Below are 24568 nucleotides of genomic sequence, written 5' to 3' on the forward strand. Positions count from 1 at the left end.
TCCACGTTAGAGCCATATCCACGTCAGCGTTAAAGTGTCAGTGTTCGCAAGCACGATTAAAAGAAAATGGGTACCGTCATCCCAGGCGACACATTTCGTAACAAAATGCCAAAATAACCGTAAGAGTAAAATCATGGGTACGTTTCGTTCTGGCAGTCGCAACGAAACGGGAAGTACGTCAAAACGTATCAACCAAAGAATGAACACGAAACAACGGCGGAACAGCGCGGTCATTGTGAGAGAATGAAATAAAAGAATGAAAGGTGACGTGGAGTCGTCCAGTTCGTTACGCTAATAATTTTTCTGTCGCTGAAAGGAGGGTGCGAGTGTATACAAAACTACGGTCGTGATATCGAGAACGTGACCAGCCTCGTCTTTCGAAGTCTAAACAACCGGCAAGAACCACTCACGCAGCACTTCAGCATCGATCCCCGACTATAGTAAAACCGATGACGCCATCCGCCAACGTCGAGACTCGCTGCTTATCGTCCTTTCGATAAACTTTTCTCCACGCACGAATATTGCACGAAGCTCCTCGACGCCTATCCCCTTTCAAGCCTGTTAAACCAATAAATCGGCCTTGTTCGAGTATCAAACGGTTTCTTCTTGGAAGCAAATCGACCGTGCTTTCGGAGCTAAACTTTAATTGCCACGTGTCTCTCAAATTTTCTACGTGACTATGATAATCTTTGCTTTCCATATCATTTATCGAGCGATTAGGTATAACAATTTCCAGGCACGTTATGAAATTATAATACAATGCATTGAACACGGTCAACTATGATAAACAGCTTTGAGGAGGTGACTGAATACGGGTCAAGCATATTTTGATCAGCTACTCACCTATAAAATTGTATTAAAATCGATGCATAAGTCCAGTCTTATTAATAACTAAAGGTTAAGGTCACATTCACGCTTCACCGAGTACACATGTCCAAAAAATTGCGTGCTCAGCTGAATTTACGTCATGTGTTCAGTGGATTCATTTTCTTTTAACCCCGGTAATTGAGCCCTATTTCTGAATACTAATTTCCCTAAAAATTCACCGAAGTTTCCGTTCGAACAGCATCCAAGTTGCTGAAAGAGTATAAAACGTAGCCCGGCAAATCTAATTCTTCCGTCACGCAAATGAGCATTTCACCCCAGCGGACTCCCGCGAATTTATTCCCGCAAGTTCGATTCACTTTTTCTCGTGAAAAGCTCGCTCCTTTTTCCCCTGCTCGATTTTCCGCCGAAAAACGCGGCGAAACTTTTCCCTATAAATTCACGCTCCTGTAACCGTCTTCTGGGAGCCGATCGATATTTAATTTCTTGTTTATACGCCGATACGCCTTCGCGAACGTTTTGTCGCTAATTTTCACGCGCGTCAAGGCGTCACCGAACGGGCGTTTTCTTTCGACGAGTTTCGAACCGGTCGCGCCGGAAGTTCGACCCTAAAGCCACAGATTGATGCGTCGAATTATATTTGTCGCGGGGCGCAGCTGCTGTCTAAATTATACGGTACATTTAGCCGAGCAACCCTTGGCAGTCTGTGTCCTCGCGAGTGTGCTCCCTCTCATTGGCTTTGATGTACTTCGAGGCTCATGGGAGTCGATGAATTTTATTCTACCTTTGCGGTTGTCCGGCTGGCCGTGATCGATCACGCGCACTCCATTTTATTAGATTTATGCGAAAGTAATGGACCACGGGTTTAACAGTTGACTGTCGCGCTTGAAAGACCCTTAACAGGATATACGTGATCAACGCGTTTGCTGGTTGAAAACAAATCTGTTCGCGGTGGCATATGGACATCCCCTTTGGAAAGGATAGACACTTCATCTTTCGGGACGGAGACTCCAAACGATGATGGATTAAGAATTTTGGGTCATCTGGACACTTTGCAATTTATTTATATGGTGATTAGATAATTGGCAATCTAGAAATTTAGAGGTGTGGACATTTGGGAACTCAGAGGTGAAAACGTGGAAAGGAGAACTTGAGATTTAGGGATCTAAGAAGATAAGAAGATTTGACCTACAGGTTGACGACGGGGATTTAAACTTGAAATTGGGGGTTGGAATTTAGAGATTTATGAATACGGGAAACCTTGAAATTTAGATCCAGAAATGTGGGCTGAGAGAAGTATGAAAATATAGGAATTTGCGTAACTTGGGATTTGGGTGTCTGGAGATGTGGAGACAAAAGAATGTGGAGACCTATAAATTGCAAACACAGCTTGAAAAATATGGAATTACTTGACATGCTATTAATAGATATTGACAGGTTTAAGGAATTAATGAATGGGATTTGTGAACATATACAAAAGAATTTATGAATCTACTTTGTGATAGAATAAACCCCTATCTCAACCACTCAGATATAACCTGAAAGCACATCCTAACCTCTACCTCCCCAAGAAATACAATTTCGCTGTTACACGAAGGTACAACTTATCTGTAGAACAAACAGAGGGGCTCCAAATAAAGCATCGCCGTAAGAATTTCGCTTATCCTGGTATATTGAAATTTTAGCCACGCGACGGGGATCAAAAACGGTGCTATACACGCGTATAACGAGTAACGTGCTCTTTATTATGGAACGGAAAAGTCGTATAATGGACGGAGAACGTATTTCTCCTTTTATGGGGTGCGTGTGACTACGAATGGAATATACATGAACGAAACAGGGAGGGAGGGAAAGACAAGCGAAGGGTGCACCTAGGAACACCATGTGCCTCGGCGTCGATGATACACGCTTATGTGTCGAACACAGGCTATCCAAGGAGGATCTTCGAGTATATGCGCCTCGAGGGAGACCACGGTCCCCTTTATCGAACGGCCCTGGACGACCCTTAATTCCGTACTAACGCTTCTCCTACTTTGTTCGACCGACTTCTATCCGTCACGCGGTTCCCGCGGGAACTTTGAAGGGAACGCGATCGTTTTCGTAAATACCAAACCGATAGATTTTGTTAAATAAACACGAGACACCGTCGACGAAACTGACAGTTCAATTTCGAACTACTTCCTTGACCGTTTTAGTTGATACTTCAATGGTTTCGCGACCTTTGCTACGGGATATTGCTCTACCAACGTGCTCAACGAGTTTCGTGTTTACAGCGAGACGATATTTTTGCGGTGCTTGAGGTTGCTCGTGCTTGAACAGCAGGAAGGTTGCTCTCCGAGTTCTTTCGCTTTCTATTTGACGTTAGTTCTGATCCTTTGTTTGCTCGCAGTCTATGTTCCGCACCGCTTCTGTCATGAAATTCGAGAATGCTTGCGACAGTTTTCATTTTAAACGTTTTTAAGCATTGTAATTTGTTGAGCAGTTAATGTGATGTGGTCATTCAACAATTTTTTCTAAGAATGGTTAAGACAGTTTTAATTTTAAATGTTTTTAAGCTCTGTAATTTGTTGAGCAGTTAATGTGATGTGGTCAACTCAACAATTTTTTCTAAGAATGGTTGGGACAGTTTTAATTTTAAACGATTTAAGCATTGTAATTTGTTGAGCAGTTAATGTGATGTGGTCATTCAACAATTTTTTCTAAGAATTGTTGGGACAGTTTTCATTTTAAACGTCTTTAAGCATTGTAATTTGTTAAGCAGTTAATGTGATGTGGTCAACTCAACAATTTTTTCTAAGAATGGTTGGGATAGTTTTAATTTTAAACGTTTTTAAGCATTGTAATTTGTTAAGCATTTAATATGATGTTGTCAAATCAACAGTTTTTTCTACCTTCGAACATTGGTGAATTTCTGCATCAAGTCTTTATATTTTCAAATTTTCAACCTTGAGGATTATCAAGTCCTAAGGTCTCAAATTTACAAACTTTCAAACTCTCAAATTATATCCTCCACATCTTCAAATTCCCAAATTTCGACCAGACCAAATCGCCAAACCGTGCCGATACAGCGTTCAATCACGCCACGAGCAAAAGTTAAAAAAATTCCGCATAGCCGATAAATTTATTTCAACCAGAGCATTGTATAAATACAACAAGCTTTTTGCTCGTGTTACCTGTTGGGAAATTCCCAACTACACCCCAATAAAGCAGGGGACAAGCGACACATGGCCATCTTGACCCTGACCGCCCGGCAACGAAGCCTGGCGCGGCAACATCCGGGTCATAAAACAACCCTGAGGCCCAAGTTTCGCGGGGGCTGGGACACCTCGCGGAACGAGAAGAGGCCATTCTGGAAAGAGCGCTCGGAGTCGTCGTTTCTTCCCTGACAATCTTCCATAAAATAAAACGTATTTTTATAAACGGACTTAGCCCCCATCGTCTCAATTATTCACGTGTCTTACAAGTCAGAAGTGGGATCTAACTTCGTGTAAATCCGCTCGTGTTATCCAGTGCCAATTTTAGACGTTTTTACGCGGTTGTGCCTGTGAGTGGTGAGACGGGTTGTAGCGTGTGTCAACGGAATGGGGCGTCCAAGTAAAAAATCGCGGAGGTCCTCTCGAGATTGTTCACGGGGACGTTCGCGCGAGCGTGAACAATCGGAGGACCTCGTTCGTAGAAAATCGTGTGATGGTGTTCGTGATCGTTCGCGAGACGATTCGCGAGATCGTTCGCGAGATCATTCGCGAGGTCGTACACGAAGCAGCTCGCGAGGTGATTCGCGTAAACACGTGAGGTACGAACAGGAGGATCGTTCGCGAAAGCGAAGAAGTGATTCACCGAGAAATGATAGCGATCGATCAAGGGATAGAGATTGGGATGAGTCTCGTGAGCGAGAACGTGAGGAATCGCGGGATCGAAGAGGTGATATTTCACGAAGTCACAGGCGTGACAGGTCGCGGGATCGTCGACGTCGTCGTTCACAGGACAGCTTGGCCGAACATCAACGAGAATCATCGTATATTGATACGCGCGAAGAGCGAAGACGGTCATGGGACCGCGAACGAAAAACGCCGCGTGATCGTTCACGCCGTCGGAACCGTTCGATGGACAGCTCCGGTTCGGAGGACTTGCGTGCGACGGTGAAGCGGTTGAAACGGGAATTGCAAGCGGTCCGTTATCGTCCAGGGAATGAAGAATTCGTCATACCCAAGTTTGACCCTGCAAGAGATAATGCAGACGTGGAACAGTGGATACGACAAGTGGATCGTATAGCGAGGCGATATAGTTGGAGTGACGACAACACGTTGTTGGTCGTTGCTCGCAGCTTAAAAGGTCATGCACGACGTGTATACGACGAGGAACTCATAAATGACCATACATGGAGATCGTTAAAAACGATTTTGTTACGGCGTTTTAAGAAGTCGTTGCCGTTTGCGCGGTTGTTATTGGAGGCAGCCACTTACTCAGCCAGTCCTGGACAGCGTTTAGGTGATTATTGTTTTGAGAAGCTGTCGAAATTACGCGCGCTTAAACTAGACATCCCGGACGCCTACCTCGAGGATGCGGTAATTGGTGGCATTCAGGACGATAATATAGCTAGGACCATCCGGTCCAAACGTTACGAAGACGCAGATGAATTGTATGCGGCTCTGAATGAAATGGGGTCAATGCCGCAATTGACGAGCAGGCCACCAGCACCGCGCACATTTCATCGAGGGATTGGGGACAAGAAAGGGAACGTTCCGTCTGCGTGGGCGCCAAAACCTGGACCTTCGAGGGCTATGGAGCCGGTCCAGCGGTTGGTGATGGAGTGTTTCAACTGTGGGGAAGTTGGACACTCATCAGCACGATGCAAGAAGGAACGGAGTCGTTGCACGCTGTGTCAAACGTCCGGTCATTTAGATAAATTTTGTCTAAGAATTAAAAGGATAAATTCAGCGAGGGTAAGTTCAAATAAATCCAATATGTATTTATTACCGGCATTGATAGATGGCCACGGAATTGTTTGCTTGGTCGACACTGGTAGTTCAAGCACGTTGATCTCAAAGTCAGTGGCCTTAAAGCTGAATATTCAATTAATCAAGGACAATGAGTTGCACCTGCGAGGATTTACTGGGAGTGGAACGTCCACTGATTTGTTCGCTAATGTAACCATAAAAATTATGGAGGCCACAGCGAAGGTATGCGCGATAATTGTAGAATCAGATGCGATGTTATATGAAGCGATCGTCGGACGGGACTTTTTAGATCAACCGCATATCATGTTAATAAAAAGTAGAAGTAAGTTAACCATACGCGAGATATCGATAATCGACGAAGTATATCGGGACATTGTGGCTATTGATGCGCTGGAAGAAAACGTAGATTTGAGCGGTTTAATATTCGGCGATATAGGTGAAGAAAGCAAGGAATTGTGTAGGGCTCTTATTAATTCATACGCGGATAGAATCACGACTTCAATGAAAACGTTAGGCAAAACAAGCGCAGTAGAAATGGAGATACGTTGTACAACAGACGCGCCGGTATACTATAATCCTTATCGAATGGCGGAGGTTGAACGGAAGATCGCGCGAGAAATAGTTGACGAATTAATTAGTAACGGGATAGTTCGGGAATCCACTTCACCTTACGCGAGTCCGATAACGCTGGTGAAGAAAAAGACCGGTGATTATCGGCTGTGCGTTGATTATCGGAAACTAAACGCGATAACGATTAAGGACCGGTATCCGTTACCGCTGATTGAAGATCAAATAGATAGATTAGGCGGGAACGCATATTTTATAGGCCTAGATCTTGCTTCTGGATACTATCAAGTACCCATGAGTGAACATTCCATAGAAAAGACAGCATTTGTGACGCCGGATGGACACTATGAGTTTTTACGGATGCCGTTTGGGTTGAGCAACGCGCCCGCGGTATTCCAACGCTTAATTAATACTGTATTAGGATCGTTGAAAAATTCGATAGCCTTACCGTATATTGACGATATTATAATACCCTCAACCACCGTTGAAGAGGGTTTAGAACGGTTGAAAATAGTTCTTAATAGGCTTAGAGAACATAATTTAACGTTAAATTTAAAGAAATGTACCTTTTTAACAACTAGTATCGATTATCTTGGTCGCGAAATAAGTGCAGAAGGGGTTAAACCGGGACAGAAGAAGGTACAAGCCGTTTTAGAAATGCCAGCCCCTACCACGGTCAGAGAAGTTAGGCAGTTTCTAGGGTTAGCCGGATATTTCAGGAAATTTATACAGGGTTACGCATCAATAGTCACGCCGTTAACGTCGCTAACTAGAAAGAATACGCCGTGGAAATGGGGGGACGCACAAAAAGGAGCGGTCGCGAAAATAAAGGAAGCCCTCACGACGCGACCGATTTTAGCTATATTTGATAGCTCGTTACGAACAGAAGTACATACGGACGCGAGTTCAATAGGTTTAGGTGCTATTTTATTTCAATATACCGCGGAAGGTAGGCAACGGGTAGTGGCGTATTTTAGTAAACAAACCAGCCACGACCAGAGCAGGTACCATTCGTACGAGTTGGAAACAATGGCGGTTGTCTTTGCCCTGCGCTATTTTAGAGTATACTTATTAGGGATGAACTTTACTGTAATTACCGATTGTAACGCGCTACGCACAACTTTCACAAAAAAAGATTTAATTCCTCGCGTGGGAAGGTGGTGGTTAGAAGTGCAGGATTTTACATTTAACGTTGAATATCGAGCGGGAACGAAAATGCAACATGTGGACGCGCTTAGTAGAAATCCGGCTCAGGGAATCGAAATTTATCCCGTCGACATTACGGAAGCGGATTGGATATTAGCGGCACAATTACAAGACGAGCAGTTGAGTAGGATCCGGTTGATATTACGCGATAATGTTCGAAACGCGGATACAAAACAATATTTTGCGGATTACATACTTAAAAACGGGAAAGTTTACAGACGATTAGAACAGGGGCGTATTGCGTGGGTAGTACCGAAAGCGGCTCGATTTCAAATTTGTCGTCTTTGCCATGACGATGCGGGACATTTGGGCTTGGCAAAAACGTTAGAACGTATTCGGAAAAATTATTGGTTCGCGGGGATGAACGCGTTTGTAAAAAAATATATTAAAGCTTGTTTGAATTGTACCTATTATAAAAGGGTAGCGGGGAAAAAACAGGGTCGTTTACATCCCATAGAAAAGGTGCCCGTGCCGTTTCATACCGTACATATAGACCATGTCGGGCCCTTTGAGGAAAGTGCCCGTAGAAACAGGTACCTGCTGGTCATAGTGGATGGTTTTACTAAGTTCACTATTATAGAACCCGTTAAAGATACTAAGGCTAAACGAGCAGTAAAAATATTAATGGATATGATTCATTTATTTGGGGTACCATCACGTATCATTAGCGACCGAGGAACCGCGTTTACAGCTAGAACATTTAGGATATTTTGTACCACGTACGGGATTAGGCATGTTTTAAATGCAGTAGCTACACCTCGCGCTAACGGACAATGCGAACGATACAATCGGACAATTGTAGCCGCGTTAGCAGCAACGATGGCAGGGAAAGATTCGAGTAAATGGGACGTTTACGTTAAGCAAATTCAAAGCGCATTAAACACGACGTATAATAAAGGAATAGGTGCAACTCCGGCCGAAGCATTGATGGGTCACAATGCACGTACTACAGCAGAGGCGCGAATCTTGCAAGATGTGCAAGTTGAAATAGAGCGTCTAGACTTAAAGGATCTTCGAACGCGGATTGGGGAACATATCGCGGAAGACCAACGTAAACAAAAACAGCGATACGACCGGACTCGACGAGAGGCTACCAGGTACCAACAGGAGGACTTGGTGATGGTCGAAATTACCTCCGAACGGGCAACGGGAGAAAGTAGGAAACTTTGTCCCAAATTCAAAGGGCCGTTCAGGATCAGTCGGGTCCTTGTAAATGATCGGTACGAGGTCGAGGACCTACGAGAAGGGGGAAGACGAGCCAAGCTCGTTGTCGCGGTAGAGCGATTAAAACCCTGGGTCGCGGCAATAGAGTAACGTATTGTTTTGTTCAAGGGTACTGAGAGTACATGAATTGTAGTTAACTGATACGAGACAACAGCAGCGGTTGCAGGTCACCGGTTACAGCTGTTGTTTATGGATATCATCATCTTCGGCAGCATGAAATGTCATCGCTGGAAAAGAAGATGTTTTGTTACATCGTGTTGGGGCGATAGAGATCGACCCCGGCCGATGCTGCTGGTGTGATGCTTGTAGAGGTGGCGTGGCCACTTGCAAGATCATACTGAAGCTGTCATGTCAGTGAGCAAGGTTGCTACTGAATGATGGAAAGAGGTCCTAATTGTCAACAGTGAAATGTGTTCGCTGTTGTTTGGTTACCACCTCTTCGCCGAATTCCAGTAGTGGTGGTGCACAACTACTACTGGAGACCGATGAGCGTTTCATGGTGATAGTTCTTATTGCCTGATCTGCGAAGCCGACATGTCAGTGAGCAGGGTTGCTACTGAATGTTGAGAAAAAGGTTCCGATTGTCAACGGTGAAACGTGTTCGCCGTTGTTCTATGACGTCCTTTTAGCCGGAGGCCAGTAGTGGTGGTGCACCACTACTGGATACGATGAGCGGTCACGACAATAGTTCTTATTGTCTGATTCGCGAAAGTGTCATGACAGAGAGCAGATGCTGCAGACTGTCATGATGAAGACATCAGATTTTTCAAGCAGTAAAAGACAACAGAATACCAGAAATATCAGCAAAAGGGGTTGCAATCAGGCAACTCTGACCAGAACCAAGGATTAAATGATTAAACGGCAAAGGCAAAAGCCGTGACGAAAAAGGGGAGTATTTACGGCTGCTACTCTTTGTTCGTTTTAGACCGGACAATTTATTCGGAGTCCAGAAGGACGTCTACAAAACGGAAATGTGTACTCAGGCAAATGTTAAATCTTTTGTTACAGAAACCTACTTAAAAGATTACGCGCTTGAGGAAAACACGGCATGCTTGAGGACAAGCATATTCGCAGGCTGGCCGAGTGTTGGGAAATTCCCAACTACACCCCAATAAAGCAGGGGACAAGCGACACATGGCCATCTTGACCCTGACCGCCCGGCAACGAAGCCTGGCGCGGCAACATCCGGGTCATAAAACAACCCTGAGGCCCAAGTTTCGCGGGGGCTGGGACACCTCGCGGAACGAGAAGAGGCCATTCTGGAAAGAGCGCTCGGAGTCGTCGTTTCTTCCCTGACAATCTTCCATAAAATAAAACGTATTTTTATAAATGGACTTAGCCCCCATCGTCTCAATTATTCACGTGTCTTACATACCCGACTACCTCAGATAAGAATTGCATACACACACACGTGTGTTCGCATAAATGCTTCCATTTACAGGTCTGAAAAGACTCGAAACGCGCATTCACCGTCGAGCAATGCGACATATTTTCGACACACGCGTTCCACTTAAAGCGTACGTTCGTGAAAAAACGTTTTGTCGCGCTCCTAGAAACGCACCCATAAAGAGGACCTCATGAATACTTAATGCGGACGTTCGCAGTGTGCCTCGAACGCTTTTTAGGTCCTTAACTGATTCGTTTAGCATTGTATTGTGAACACCGATCTTCCATCTTCGTTACGCGCGTTTCTCTCGTTGCCATTATACGACGTGACGAAAACAATTTAAACAGTGCATTTAAGGTGTAAATTTTAGAACCTCTGATATTACCAAATTCTCTAACATTCGACACCAAATGTCAATATTGTCGATAAATGTCGAAAACTTTGGAGTATCGTTAATATCTGAGGTTTTTAAAATATTATGAAGTTTCTGTGAAACTTTGGTAATGATATTCTGATGCTAAGGGGAGGAATTACTTTTTCATTTATATTATAATTTTCTTTTCTATATTTAAATTTCAGTACTTGCGAATTTTTTCCATTTGAATTTATTTTAGAGTTTAGCTTCGAGGATTTGACACCCTGTCTAAAACGTGTTATTACGTGTCACTGTCGATAAAGAGTCATAATCTTGAAATTATATCAAACATAACCTTAAAATGATATCAAACAGTCTCAAAATTATATACAACATAACTTTAAAATTATATCAAACATAACCTCAAAATAATATCCAGTATAACCTTAAAATTATATCAAACATAATAATAAAATTATATCAAACAAAACCTCAAAATTATATCAAACAAAACCTCAAAATAATATCAAACATAACCTCAAAATTATATTAAACATAACCTTAAAATTATATCAAACATAACCTCAAAATAATATCCAATATAACCTTAAAATTATATCAAACATAACCCTAAAATAATATCAAACATAACCACAAAATTATATACAACATAACCTTAAAATTATATCAAACATAATCCTAAAATAATATCAAACATAACCACAAAATTATATGCAACATAACCTTGAAATTATAGCCTTAAAATTATGTCCAACAACCTTAAAATGATATCAAATAGACCTAGAGGATTGAAACGTGTAAAGTTTCGAAGTGGTATCAAAACCGCGTTAAATTGCTACATCTCTCGGAGCAACAAGAGACGTCCAACAAGAACGCGTTCCATTAAACAAAGTGGTTATCTGCAATCGGGGATTGGGATCTGACACGCGTCCCTGACCTGCCCGAGGTGTCGCTAAACCACCGTATTTTCCGACAATTACCTCGTGGTACATACACACTTGTACACTGTCACGCACCTGTGTACTTGCACGCAGACGCGGCTGCTCCGTAATATTCAACGATCATTGCTTTGGCTTGGTGAGTGTGGCGAACGATCGGTGGTTGGTCAGCCTCGTGGCTAGCTTGCCGCAACCAATTACTGCTCTCTCATTAACTCTCTAATAATCATCGTCGCACCTCGTCTCCATCGCTCCGATTTCTGACACCTTCTTCCTGGACAACTCAGACCTAAACGGGGTCAGCGAAATTTCAAATTATTTCTTCCATAAACGAACCCTTAGGGTAGTAATGAGAGTAATATAATTTCTAGACCTCAACTTTTTAGCAGGAACCCTGCAGCATTTCCAGTATAAAGAATAATACACAACGTATATTTATACATTTATGATGCATTAAAATTTGAAAAGTTTACGCCCGAGTTTCATTCATATCAACTGTGATTTTGATATTTTATAAACGAATCGCAAAATATGATAATACAAAGAGCAGGTTCCGAAGAGGTCTGAGAGAAACAAACTAAATTTCCAGAACAATTTCGTTGTTCCCCGCAGATACTAAATAACGTCAGGCAAACAATGCCAAAAACAAAAAAGCCGCTCACGACCCGAACAACAAATAGCTTAATTCTCTTAATTAAAATCCGTCGGGTCAGTCCACGAGTTTCTCTGTTCGATCGCGCCCTCCGGAATTATTCACCACGGCCAGTTCTGTTTCCTGTCCCGTCCAGGCCAACAATGCCACCGCGAACAACGGGGCCTGCACTTTCCGCCTTCGGCTTGTGATTATTGCGAATGCAAACTCTCGGGGCTGCTTTTCAACCCTGCTCACAGATACGCACGATTCGTCCTACATCACGAGCATCCCCTTCTTCGCGAGCAATTATACGTTCCACATACAGAAACACTGATATTGTTAGACACTTAGTTCTGTTTAACCTTTTTCGTATTTGGAAACATACTGATGTCAATTCACGAGTTGGTGCATTTAGAGACTTAGGTGTTTAGAAGAGCTACGACTGTAATTAGTTATTGGTTTTAATAGGATAATCATGTCAGCTCAGATTTATGTATTTTAATGTATTTTTGGGATAAAAATTAATTGGCAAATGAGAGTGTTGAAATAACACAAATCGTGTGGTGCAGTTGCTATCATTTTTCTAATTTTTCAAATAATTGTTATTATAATTATTTTTCTTATTAGTCGAAATAAGTAACACTGAAGTTCACTAACACTGAAAGTGTCCTCAATGGAGTAGCTTCCTTTACTTCAGACACGCCAGCTCGTGGGTTGACAACAGTACACTGCTCTCATGACATCATTTCGTGACAAATGATGTGGTAAAGCAATGCTATAACAATGCTTCAGTTCTGACATTATTTTATGACGTATGATGTGGTAAATCAATGTCTGTATATCGAAGTTTCAAATCTACCCTAAATTGCTGTGTAAATTATTCGTCCACACTATTGATACACAATGGTTCAGAATCGAACTCGTTTTATGTATCGCATAAAATTTTGTTACAAAAATACTGAAATTGTCCACGCGCCATTATTCCGTGACACACAAATGATGTGGTAAATCTGCAGCATATCAGTATGGAATTCGAAATTTGCTCCAAATTGCTATATAAATTATTCAGTTACGTTACTGATACAAAATGGCCGGTTAATAGTTGCATGATCAATAGAACTGCAGCTCGTTTTACGATACGCGAAATTTATTTTATTTCCAGTTTAAAAACATGGCATAAAAGTCTGTTACGATTTTGCAAACAATACGGTGCACAGTTTACAATTTTACCACTAAACGTTTCGAGCAGATAATATTTTTATACTCTTTTAGAATAAAAATTCCATTTTCACCTGTAAAAATTTAAAAGCGCATTTTTTGTAAAATTGAAAAAGTCATGCATCCCAAAACGGTGCACATGGTTAACGGAGCAAACAAAAAATTCGGATTTTTCGACGCAATGTATGCTCGAAAGTAATCGAAAATGGAGTTGGTCCCGGAAGTGACGTAATTGGTGATAATAAATTAATAGTGCGGTGTCGTCCGTCACGTAGGACAGAACGTATGCGAGTACGTGTGGGGCGAGGCGAGTATTCAGCTTTGTAAGGGTGCGGTCCAGGGCTGAAGAGCGTGGCGAGTGGCTGGCGCACCAGTTCTCGCCGCAGCCAATTACCGTTCCCTCATTAATCCGGTTAATTGAGGATCACACGAAAAGTCTGTTATAGCCTTGCGACACGCGTCACGGATTTTAATTTCGCCGCTTGTCGCTCCTCGACGAACAGGCGAACGCTTTAATGCAATCACCTGACGTGACACGCGACCGGTTCGCTTCTCGCTATGATATTCTACGAGAAAAACTTTCGGGCACATAGTGGCGCCGAGAAATGTGCTTTGAAAATTTCAAACCGTTTAATCTGCGCTTTATGAACGCTGGGAATATTTTCACGAATGTCTGACGCTGTATTTTCACCAATATGTGCTTTATATTTTATATTTTAGAAAGGGGGTGAATTAGTAAAATGGAAGATGGCTTGTCTGACGACGATCTTTTATAATTTATAAATTTGCTCAAGATGTCTATAAAATAGTCATTGCTGTTCTTAAAACAAAATGACTGCTTAACAAACATAACCTAAAAGGTTGGAATTTTTTTTAGGAACTCATTGATTAAAATTTGAGAAATTTCTATAGCCCAACAAAAATTTTGTAAAAATCTTCTTGTACATAAAAGAACTATTTTATCATGTCTAAGATAGTCATAAATATATATTTTCTATCTGCAATATTAAATAGTAATTTCAACCCTTAAAGTTGCTCTATATATACGTTATATACTTGATAAGTCAGATACTTGATTAAGTTTCATTAAAAATTAAAAGAACGTCCTCCTAACATTTTCGTGTATTTCTTAAATATTTGTCTTGTATATAACATTTATTTTGTACACGTTTATTCTTTCATTTTTCTGTGTCACGTACACAAAAGGGTAAGTTCAAAAAATTCAACTGTCACGTACCGAACGGTGTCAATCGATAAACCTTTTTAGAGAAACGATTGAAAAGACGAGGAACAAAAGCGTATGTTTAACAGGCGGCACGTTGCAAAACAGTGGCGTGCAAAATTGTTCGGGTCAGACCGCCGCCGCGGCTGGCCACAAAAACCCTTTGCGGATAACTCGCGCGTCAAAACACCGAGCAATTAACCCTCGAGGGGATTTAAATGCAAGGGGGGCATCGGCCCGTTCCCGCTTATGTATCCCGGGGGGTTAGCCAAAGGCTCCCGTGTCCGTGGGTTCCTGTACGACCGCAAGGGAATTACTAAGGATTACATGAAAATTCTATTATCGTCTTAGCGTTGTGCCTCATATACCACCCTGAGAAATCGGGCTAATGTCGCGAATCAATCCTAGTTTCCTCTTAGAAATTGGACCCTTCGCTTACCAACTTTGCCTCGAAGAAGCCAGGGTTAAGGGTCCTGCGTATGCAAATTAAATTATGCTAACGAGTGGAACTTATTTTGGCTCCCAGGAACTTCAGATTGATCATCATAAAAGTTGAAAGTGGCTTCATAAAAATAGAACAATGTAAATAAAAATGTAATATAAACACAGAAGAAATGTAATATAAAAATTTCAAACATGTCAGAATATTAAAATATCGAGATGAACAGAATTCGACAGACAGATAAATTAAAATGGAACGCTTTGTAGGTGAAAAAAACAGCAAGTACAGTTTGAAAAGCATGAATACAGCTGATCGTCGGAGCAAACGAGGAAGCGATAAAAATGTGTCAAGAATCGACCCCGAAACGTTGAAACGTATGGCACACGTGCACATACATGGCCGTCAGATGCTAGTTCCCACAAGCAAAGCTGCTTTCCGTTCTTTCGGCCGGCTCCATTGTCGAAATCTAGTTTAATCTATTATGTCGCCGGATACATCGGTGACAAGCGTGCAGTGCCATTAATAGACGAGCGATCGCGATTTGATGGCCGAATTATAGCCTGTGTGCCCGCAGAGATTGACTGAACAAACCGTAACACGTATCGGCCAATTATTTGTCGAATTATTGTTTCGTAACAACCTGCGTAAGCTGCTTTCTCGATTACCTGTATCCGTCATTCGTGTCAATTTTACCCCCTTGTCGACCGCGCTATTATTATTTGCGATGGTTTGACATTTGACGAGCTTCATCTATTTCGTGTCCTTTTTTAATTTTTTATTGTGAAGTTTATTTTTGGTATTTGGAGTATTGAGGAATATTTTGGATATTTGGACTATTGAATGCTATAATTATTTCTTTTGAGCAGCAGAAAAAGATTTGTAAAATTATAGCAATTTTTTAGTGATCAAAGGGGTAGGTTTGAAAGAGTGGACTGAAACTAGAGAACAATATTAAATAATTACATAATAACATAAATATTGAATAATCAAATGAAGAGGTACAATTAAGTACATTGTTGTGCAAACCTATTAATTTATTTCGTGCTTTTTCAATTGCACACAAATCACGAAACCCTTCAAAAGCGTCCACGTAACATTCCCCGAATATCAAGCTAGAGCTCAAATTGAATTCGACCAATAAACAAGGGTAGTATATTAAATTCTAACGATACCCCTATAAGGAACGTGCTCCTTTAACATAATATGATTCAAGCAGTTGAATCATCTCTGCATCGATTCCGAATACTCCCCCTTCATTGTCTTGTAGATGACTCAAACGACACACATCGCTGACTTGTCATTACGCCATAACATATCCGTTTACTTATTTCTCCTTGATGCACATCCCCTGAACACCTAAATATCCACCCTCATTTCGTTCGATCCGACAGACTGAAACACCTCGTTTGATGTACGACAATAAACAAAATGGATCTCTCTTAAGAGCATCTCGCAAAATGGCCACTGTTCCCCATTTCGTAGCTCTATGGGGTGTGAACATCGCGTGATTTCTAACAGAAAACGTGCTGCTTTTCTCACACGGTTTGCCTGCCAATCTGTACTGCCGTCTTTCAAGGGATATTTTGATACGGATGAGACGGAGCTTTTATTTCGGAGGGGCGATAGCTTTTATTTGGGAATGAGACTTTCGGAATTTGGGAATGGAGGTTTTGGGATTTTAGGAATTGTTTTGGAACTTTTGGGATTTGGGGTTTTTGGAATTTGGGGATTTTGGGATTCGGGGTTCTTGGAATTTGGAAATTTTGGGATTTGGGGTTTTTGGAATTTGGGGACATTGGGATTTGGGGTTCTTGGAATTTGGGGACCATGGGATTTGGGGTTCTTGGAATTTGGGGACCTTGGAATTTGGAAATTTTGGGATTTGGGGTTTTTGGAATTTGGGGATCTTGGGATTCGGAGTTCTTGGAATTTGGAAATTTTGGGATTTGGGGTTTTTGGAATTTGGGGACATTGGGATTTGGGGTTCTTGGAATTTGGGGACCATGGGATTTGGGGTTCTTGGAATTTGGGGACCTTGGAATTTGGAAATTTTGGGATTTGGGGTTCTTGGAATTTGGGAATTTTGGAATTTGGGAATTTTGGGATTTGGGGTTTTTGGAATTTGGGGTTCTTGGAATTTGGAGACCTTGGGATTTGGGGTTCTTGGAATTTGGGGACCTTGGAATTTAGGAATTTTGGAATTTAGGTAATTTGGGTATTAGGGTATTAGGGTTCTAGGATACTGATCTTAGAAAATTAAGGAACTAGGTAACTTAGGTACTGGGGAAGTAGGAAATTAGGAACTGTGGGATTAGGTGGCTATAGGGTTATGGGACTAGGTGGCTGTGGGACTAGGTAATTAGATGACTATGTGAATGGAGGACTAGGGAATTTGGGGATCAGGGGATTATGGGATTAGAGAACTAAGGGATTAGGTAATTTTGAGACATTGGTACTTATGGACTTTGAAATTTCACAACTTTGGAATTTTGGGACCTTGAGATTTTTGAATGTTGAAACTTTGAAATTGAAGGACTTTCAAACTTTGGGATTTTGAAACTTTAGAATTTTAGGATTTAAGTTTTTTAATTTCACGACTTTGAAATACTACAATCTTAAGACCTGAAAATCACGAACCTTGAGAAATGAATCATTATGAAATTTCAAAAATGTAGAACTGATCTAAATGAACATTATGATCTAGAAATTTTTGAACCACGAAACTTTAAGATTTTAATTTTTCTGAGGTTTGTGACTCATAAGAATAACTCCACAGCAAAAAATTAGCATTCTGAAAAACAGATGTGTACAAAACAGGAGAAAAGTGCATGGTGACCATGGATAGAGGAGGCTGCACGAGGAAACCGCGTCGTGGCTCTCTGGTTCTTCTAATGTTTTTCCAGAGTAAATGGGCTTTCCAGCGGGCGCGGTGCCGTCGGTGGCGTAGCTTCTATGGGGTTTGGTCGCCATGGCAACCCCGTAACGCCATTAAGCGGGCACAGGGTGTTCTCTCGGCGAGGGTTTTCCACGAGGAAGCGGGTCCACCGAAAGCTTTCGTCTCTTTCGCTCGTTGCCGGCGCGACTGCTGGGGTCGGCATCGAATCCTCGAGGACTTTCACCGTTCCGGGGAAGAAGGCGGAACGACGCCGGAACGAGAGAAACCCCATAAAAATAAATAACTCGCGATCCTACGAGCGTAAAGGTGATACGCGCCGAAACAACCCCTGTTCTTTTCGTCCGCGTCGCATCGACACCGGGTCAATCCGCTTTAAGGAGCCTTATTCGCGATACGAACGCATAAAACGAGAACACCGTGCCTGGACACCCGCCATAACCGAAACTCGCCAGATATCGGGAACCGAACCTCGACGTGCAAACTCGCCCTATCGATCCGTGTATTTTTTATCGCGCCAGACTCGTATAGCCGAACGAATGGAAAATGCACGGTGATTTATTGCTTAACTGAGGTTTAATTAAGAAGCTCGTAAAGAAACCATTGGGACAATACGATTTCACGAAAGTGGGGGTTGCGACGCGTGTTTCGTGACTATGTTAGATGGAAATGATTAATTGATTGAACGTGATGCTTGCTGAAGCATTATATATGATGATCATGTAATATTTAATGAATATATTATACACGCATATTACTTATGTGAGGGTCTAAGTAATATTTAATGGAAGAATATTAAATTAGAGTATTAAATCTCTTGCAATTATCTTTCATATTTTCTTGTGCAAATTACTCTAATTGATTTTGTACGTTGTCCTAATTTATTTTTAAATATCTGATATATTTTTACCAGTATTATATTCATGAAAATACTGGAGTCTCTCATGAAAATGTTTTTACCTCAATTCACCGCCTCAATTATTATCCTTTCATATCCAATATTTTTCTGATCCAACCGAATTTTTTTATTGCAAAAGTAATTCATATTAAATTCCCGTGAAAATAAAAAGACGACGTCGAAGTAAGAACCATATTTTGCAATAAAATCCATTCCCGTCGCAGTTAATCATTTCTAACAGAAATACACTGTTCGTATCTCCGCACGGTCATAAATCTGATCCAACAAGTTCGTAAAAAGATTAAACAAATATCGAGCGAATACCGTACACTTTCATTATCACGGAAAAAGAACGAGACGAGAATAGTCATAACATCGTAATATCAAGCTTTGATATACGATACGTACGTAGTTTAATCAACCAGCGAATCAATGAATCGAAGCTGTTCAGTATGCGAAACCGTGTTTACCGAACAGTCAGCAAGATCGCACGTGAGATACTAAACGATATTCGTAAGCAATTGAACAGATTCGATTATATTGACTCAATTACTTCCAATCGTTCTTTATAATTGCTCGCACCAAATCAGACATGGTAGCTTTGTTCGTCAATGTTCGTTTGATAACGAACGTTAAATGGGAATTTCGGTGTCATCGAATCTTAAGTGGGATTAAAATTATCGCTGCCATACGAGCTGCATGGGGATGCTGTAAATTATTATAGAAGCATTGGGAACTTTTCTGATTAGATTAGTGTATCTGAAATTTTAAATAGGTAAGACGAACTATAGAATTAAGAGTTGTATAGGATCAAAGGGTATAGGGATCTGGGGTTAAATCTAAGAATATGGGAACATAAGGTAGGGTTATAGGGATTTGAGGACATGGAGATTTAGAGATATAGAGGTCTGGGGAGATCCAATGATAGAAATCTGAGAATAGCGACTTAAGGGTCGAGAAACGAGGAGTCTGGATGTGGGGATGTTACGACATAGAGATCTGGAGATACAGGTACTTGGGCATATAGGGATTTGAGAACGTGGGGATCTAGAAATATAAGAATCTGGAGGTACAGGTGTTTAAAGATATAGGAATCCGAAGATATAGGTATTTGGGGATATAGTAACCTGTGGATGTGGAGGTCTGAGGTGTAGGATCAGAAGACTTGGGAATCTGGAAACATAGATATTTGGGAATGAAGGAATCTACAAATATAGGTATCTCAAGCTACAGAATTCAGGAAACATAGAGATCTAAAAATATAGCAACCTAGAATCACAGGAATCTGGGAATATAGAAAGGTATTCAGATGGTAATACAGAAATCTGCAGACCTGACACTTTACTAGTCCTAACCTATAAAACTCTCGAGTCCCACTTCTCTAAAAATACAAAAATTTAAAAATATTCTAAGAATTTACATACATATAGACTAGACAATAAACGGAAGCACCATTGATAGCGAAAGAGTAAAGCTCCCCAAAATACGACTATTGTCGAAAGTTTGTCGAAAGTCCAAAGTGTTCTTCCCCGAATCGAAATCAATCGATAGGTCGCCGGAGTCGAAACTTGGGTAATTGTTCTATCGATTTTCCGAGAAGTCTCACCCTACAGCGAGGAAATAAATGTTCTCGCAGCAGATAGACGATCGAGCTCACGCAGCTTCCCGAAATTAAACGGTTAGGCGTGCCTCGTGAGCTTCTCCTTGTTCCCATTTAAGGGAGCAACAATAGGCTGTTCTCGAGGCGAACGTTTTTCCTTTTTTCAAAATAATTGCACGCTTTCTGGAGCACCGGAAGGGGAAGTATGGATTGTTATCCTTGGAGGAGTAATTTCTATGGGGTGCCAGAGAACGATGCTCTTCACGCTGCTTCTATAATGAAATTTGGAAAAAGATGTTCCGAGGGCAATTTGCATGGAGGGACGTTTAATTGTTGTGAAAAGGGTGGATGAGAAAGGAAATGGGGGTTCAACATGGTGTCGAGTGTTTTCGAATAGTTAGGTGAAATAATTAGAAACTTATCATCTAACAGATCACAATTTTTCTACAAACATTTTAGTTCAATTTTCTTGAACATCGCAACAAAAATTTGTTTTAGATTTTTATTCTTGCAAGTAGAATCAATACTGAGATATTTATATTCTGGATTAAGGGAGTTATTGACCAAATAACGGCTTCCTAATTGGACAGCTGGTTAATTACAATCAATGAGGTACGTGGGGTTAACATGGTAACTTATGTTGCTAATATTCCAGTTCTACTATTGCATCTACAGCTCTATTGTATCTATAGGTATGTTCTGTCTATTGTACAGCATCCCTGAATTCTGAAGCGAAATAACAGTAACATTGTATCTTTATTCCGATTTAAAAGTATAATACTGTATGTCACATGGTCAACCGGCAGTTTGCTATGGTCGACTACATGCAGCCCAATCTGGAGCACCTCTCATGCTCCTTGAAACGCGTGTTCATGTTACTCCTAGTTACTCTGATATAAACTTTACTGCAGGAACACGGTACTTCGTAACTGCACTTGTGACGCGATGACATTTGCATCTCTCCACATTATGTCTACAGCGAGTCTGCATTCGAAAACATTTTAACTTGGAACTCATTTTTTTAAACTTAATCGACACAAAAATTTGCAAAAAGATATCTCAAAATGTTTCACCTGAGAAATTTTAACATTGTCTAAAATTCCTATATGTGTACTTATGCAAAGTGTACATTGTACCCGATCGACAAGTATCGCGATCAAACTTTTAAACTTGATCAGATCCGAAAACTTAATCGACACCAAAATTTACAAAAAAGTATCTCAAAATGTTCCAACTAAGAAATTTTAACATTGTCTAAAATTCCCATACGAGTACTTATGCAAAGAGTACATTATACCCGATCGAGTATCGCGATCAAACAGTACTTGAAATAACGTAATCAAACTTTATAAATTACTTTATCCGAAGTTGCTCCGTTCAAACACTTCCGCTCTCATTTCAAAGACGTTCTATTCCGATGCAACGTCCCCTTCGAAATGGAGCATCTCTTATTTAACCGTGACAAAATTTGCAAAGCAATCGCAAGAGTTCGGTGGAACGGCGCCCGGAGAACCACCCCTTCGCTGCAACAGTTAAGTAGGTCGATGGCTGATAAATTCGATGTTGTCCTCCATACGGAAGCAAGCCCCAAAATTCCAGTTATCTGCCCCGTTCGCCTTTATCTTTCAGATAATCTTGCCAGGGCATAAATCGCGAGGTCCATTCTCGCCTAATGGGCTAGCAGAATCCTCCCCCGGCAAACAAATTAAACAGCATTTCGCGTGCGCTCGGTTTCTCATCCTCCCTCATCGTCTTACCGAATGACTCATCAAGTTCACTCGCGAGCAAACGAACCGATCGAACCTGTCACTATAGTCTAATGCGAATTTCCTGTTGCAGCTCTTCCGGGTTTTGTCCTTTTGTTTCTTCGGCATTCCAAGTTTTCCTCGAACGGTGCAACGTGCGTTCAATGACCGATATCGGGACGATCGTATCGGAGAAACGTGCTGCAATTGCACCACTGGGAATATTGACCTTTGCGGACGGTGGGTGATCTCGGGGGACGCTCTTGTTATATTGCCGCACGAACTCCTCTTTAGACGTAACTTTAAGTCCGCCTATTGTCATGGCTAGTTCGTGTAGTTTGATACTGGTAGATATTGCATTGGACTCTCTAACTTTCAGTGTTCAAATGATTAATTTTTTTAATATCATTTTTAAGTATTATTAAAGGTAGAGATGATCTTCATCCATTGCATCGGACTCTTTAACTTTCAGTCTTCAAATGGACCATTTTTTAAATATTATTTTTAAGTATTATTAAAGACAGATATGATCTTCAACCATTGTGTTGCCATACGTTGTGTTACAGTTAACGAAAAGAGAAACATAGAAACCCAGAAAGAGTTACATTGCTTTTTGTATTCTATCAGATATTGTATCATGACCAGTTTGAGTAGTTTCATATTATTAGACATTGCATTGAACTCTCTAACTTTCAGACTTCAGATGATTAATTTTTTTAACAATATTTTTAAGTATTATTAAATATAGAGTATGTAACCCAAGTATCCCAGTTCCCGCAATGATCTCCATCCGCTGCATTCGGTAACCGAAAAGAGAAAATAGAAGCTCAGGAAGAGTTGCACAGCTATATGTTCAATTGAATTTTAAGCGCGGACGTTCCGCTACGTCTACACGTCTGATAAACGAGTTTGACCCCGTCGATAAATTTCGGCCGGCTGCAGGTGTGCTCGAACAGCAGCGACTCGTAGCAATTCCTGAACGAAATGTACGGGGCCAAGTTTCTTCCCCATCGAGTAGTCCTATGTTACTCGGAGGAAACAGGTGGAAAAACACTATTCTCACGGTGTCGCGTCAAAACGTACGATGTTACGCTACATCATACATGGTCTGATTTATATTACCCGTTTAAAAGCGTTCCAGAAACAGCAGGTTTCTCAAAACATATGAACGTGAAAAAGCTTACGAATTTATAAGTTGTCGTATCTACGATTTTTTTGTCGCACGGTCGAACGAATATGAATGCGACATTTCGTGAACGAATTACGTGGCACGTTTTCGCGACGTAATGACCCGGTCTTTTATTCCATACCCGAATTTATATCACAATAGTGACTTTTCCTCTTTAGACAGTCTCGCTATTTGAGATCAGCGATGCACGAAATTTTGCCAGGCTAATCGCGTGGATAGCTCCTCTCGCTTTGATATCGAATCGTTGCCGCATGGAATGTCGGATCCCTCGCCCTAAGAGTAGGCCTCGGAAAGGAGACCAGCTCCTCAAGATGTTATCGGAACCACCCCATACGTTCCATCGAATCTATTGCTTCACGCATAAACGGGAGTCAAAACTCTGGTATTTCCTCTTACTTGTTCGAATAGAGAAGGATTTTTGATACTGTCATAGTGGCATCGATATATTATACGGTGTGGAGCTGCTAGGGATTATCGTAACGATATTTGTTTGTCAAGTTGTATGATATCTTTGAATTATTCAAATTGTAGTTTGATGTTGGAGTACAGAGGGTTAGATATATGTGCTTCGATATGTCGCTTGCTCCGAGCTGTCGATGAAGGATTTATGTAGGATGTGTATATAATGTGACTTATGCTTATATTGATCATTGTACATGAAGTGTATGTACATTTTATCGCTCATGTTTTCATTATTTTTGCTAAATGAATGCTCTAATCAAGAGATAATAAATTTAATAAAATATTTTAAAATGACATCTTGACTGAAAGTAATTTACTTACGTGTATACCTATGTATATGTACCTCTTTTCAATTCAGCAATCTAACAATCTCAACACATAAATTTACCTACCTATACAAAATCTCTGGAGTTACAAGTTAAATAACTCAACGTCACAAGATTTCGATCGGAGGAATTTCAGCCCTGGCGTACACCCTTATAAACTTCTTCAGCACCTGTCGTAGTAAAATCAGTAGGACAGATCAAGTCAAAATTAGATGAAAATATCCGGCGTTAAACCACTCTTACATCATCCAGCGACGTGAAGAAGAAAAATCAATAAAAGTTGGCACCAGAGATTCCGTCGCGAAATCCATTGACCTCCTTTTCCAGGAGCATTAGTCGCAAAGACAGGATTTTCCCGTCGTCCTTCTGGATCCGAGCTGAAACGCCAGTTGGATCCCGGAAAAGTGCAATTACAACGGGACACGGTGGCTCGATGTCGTAAATTCCTTGGCCAAACA

The sequence above is a fragment of the Megachile rotundata genome, chromosome 2 (genome assembly GCF_050947335.1).
Source record: "Megachile rotundata isolate GNS110a chromosome 2, iyMegRotu1, whole genome shotgun sequence".
NCBI lineage: Eukaryota > Metazoa > Arthropoda > Insecta > Hymenoptera > Megachilidae > Megachile > Megachile rotundata.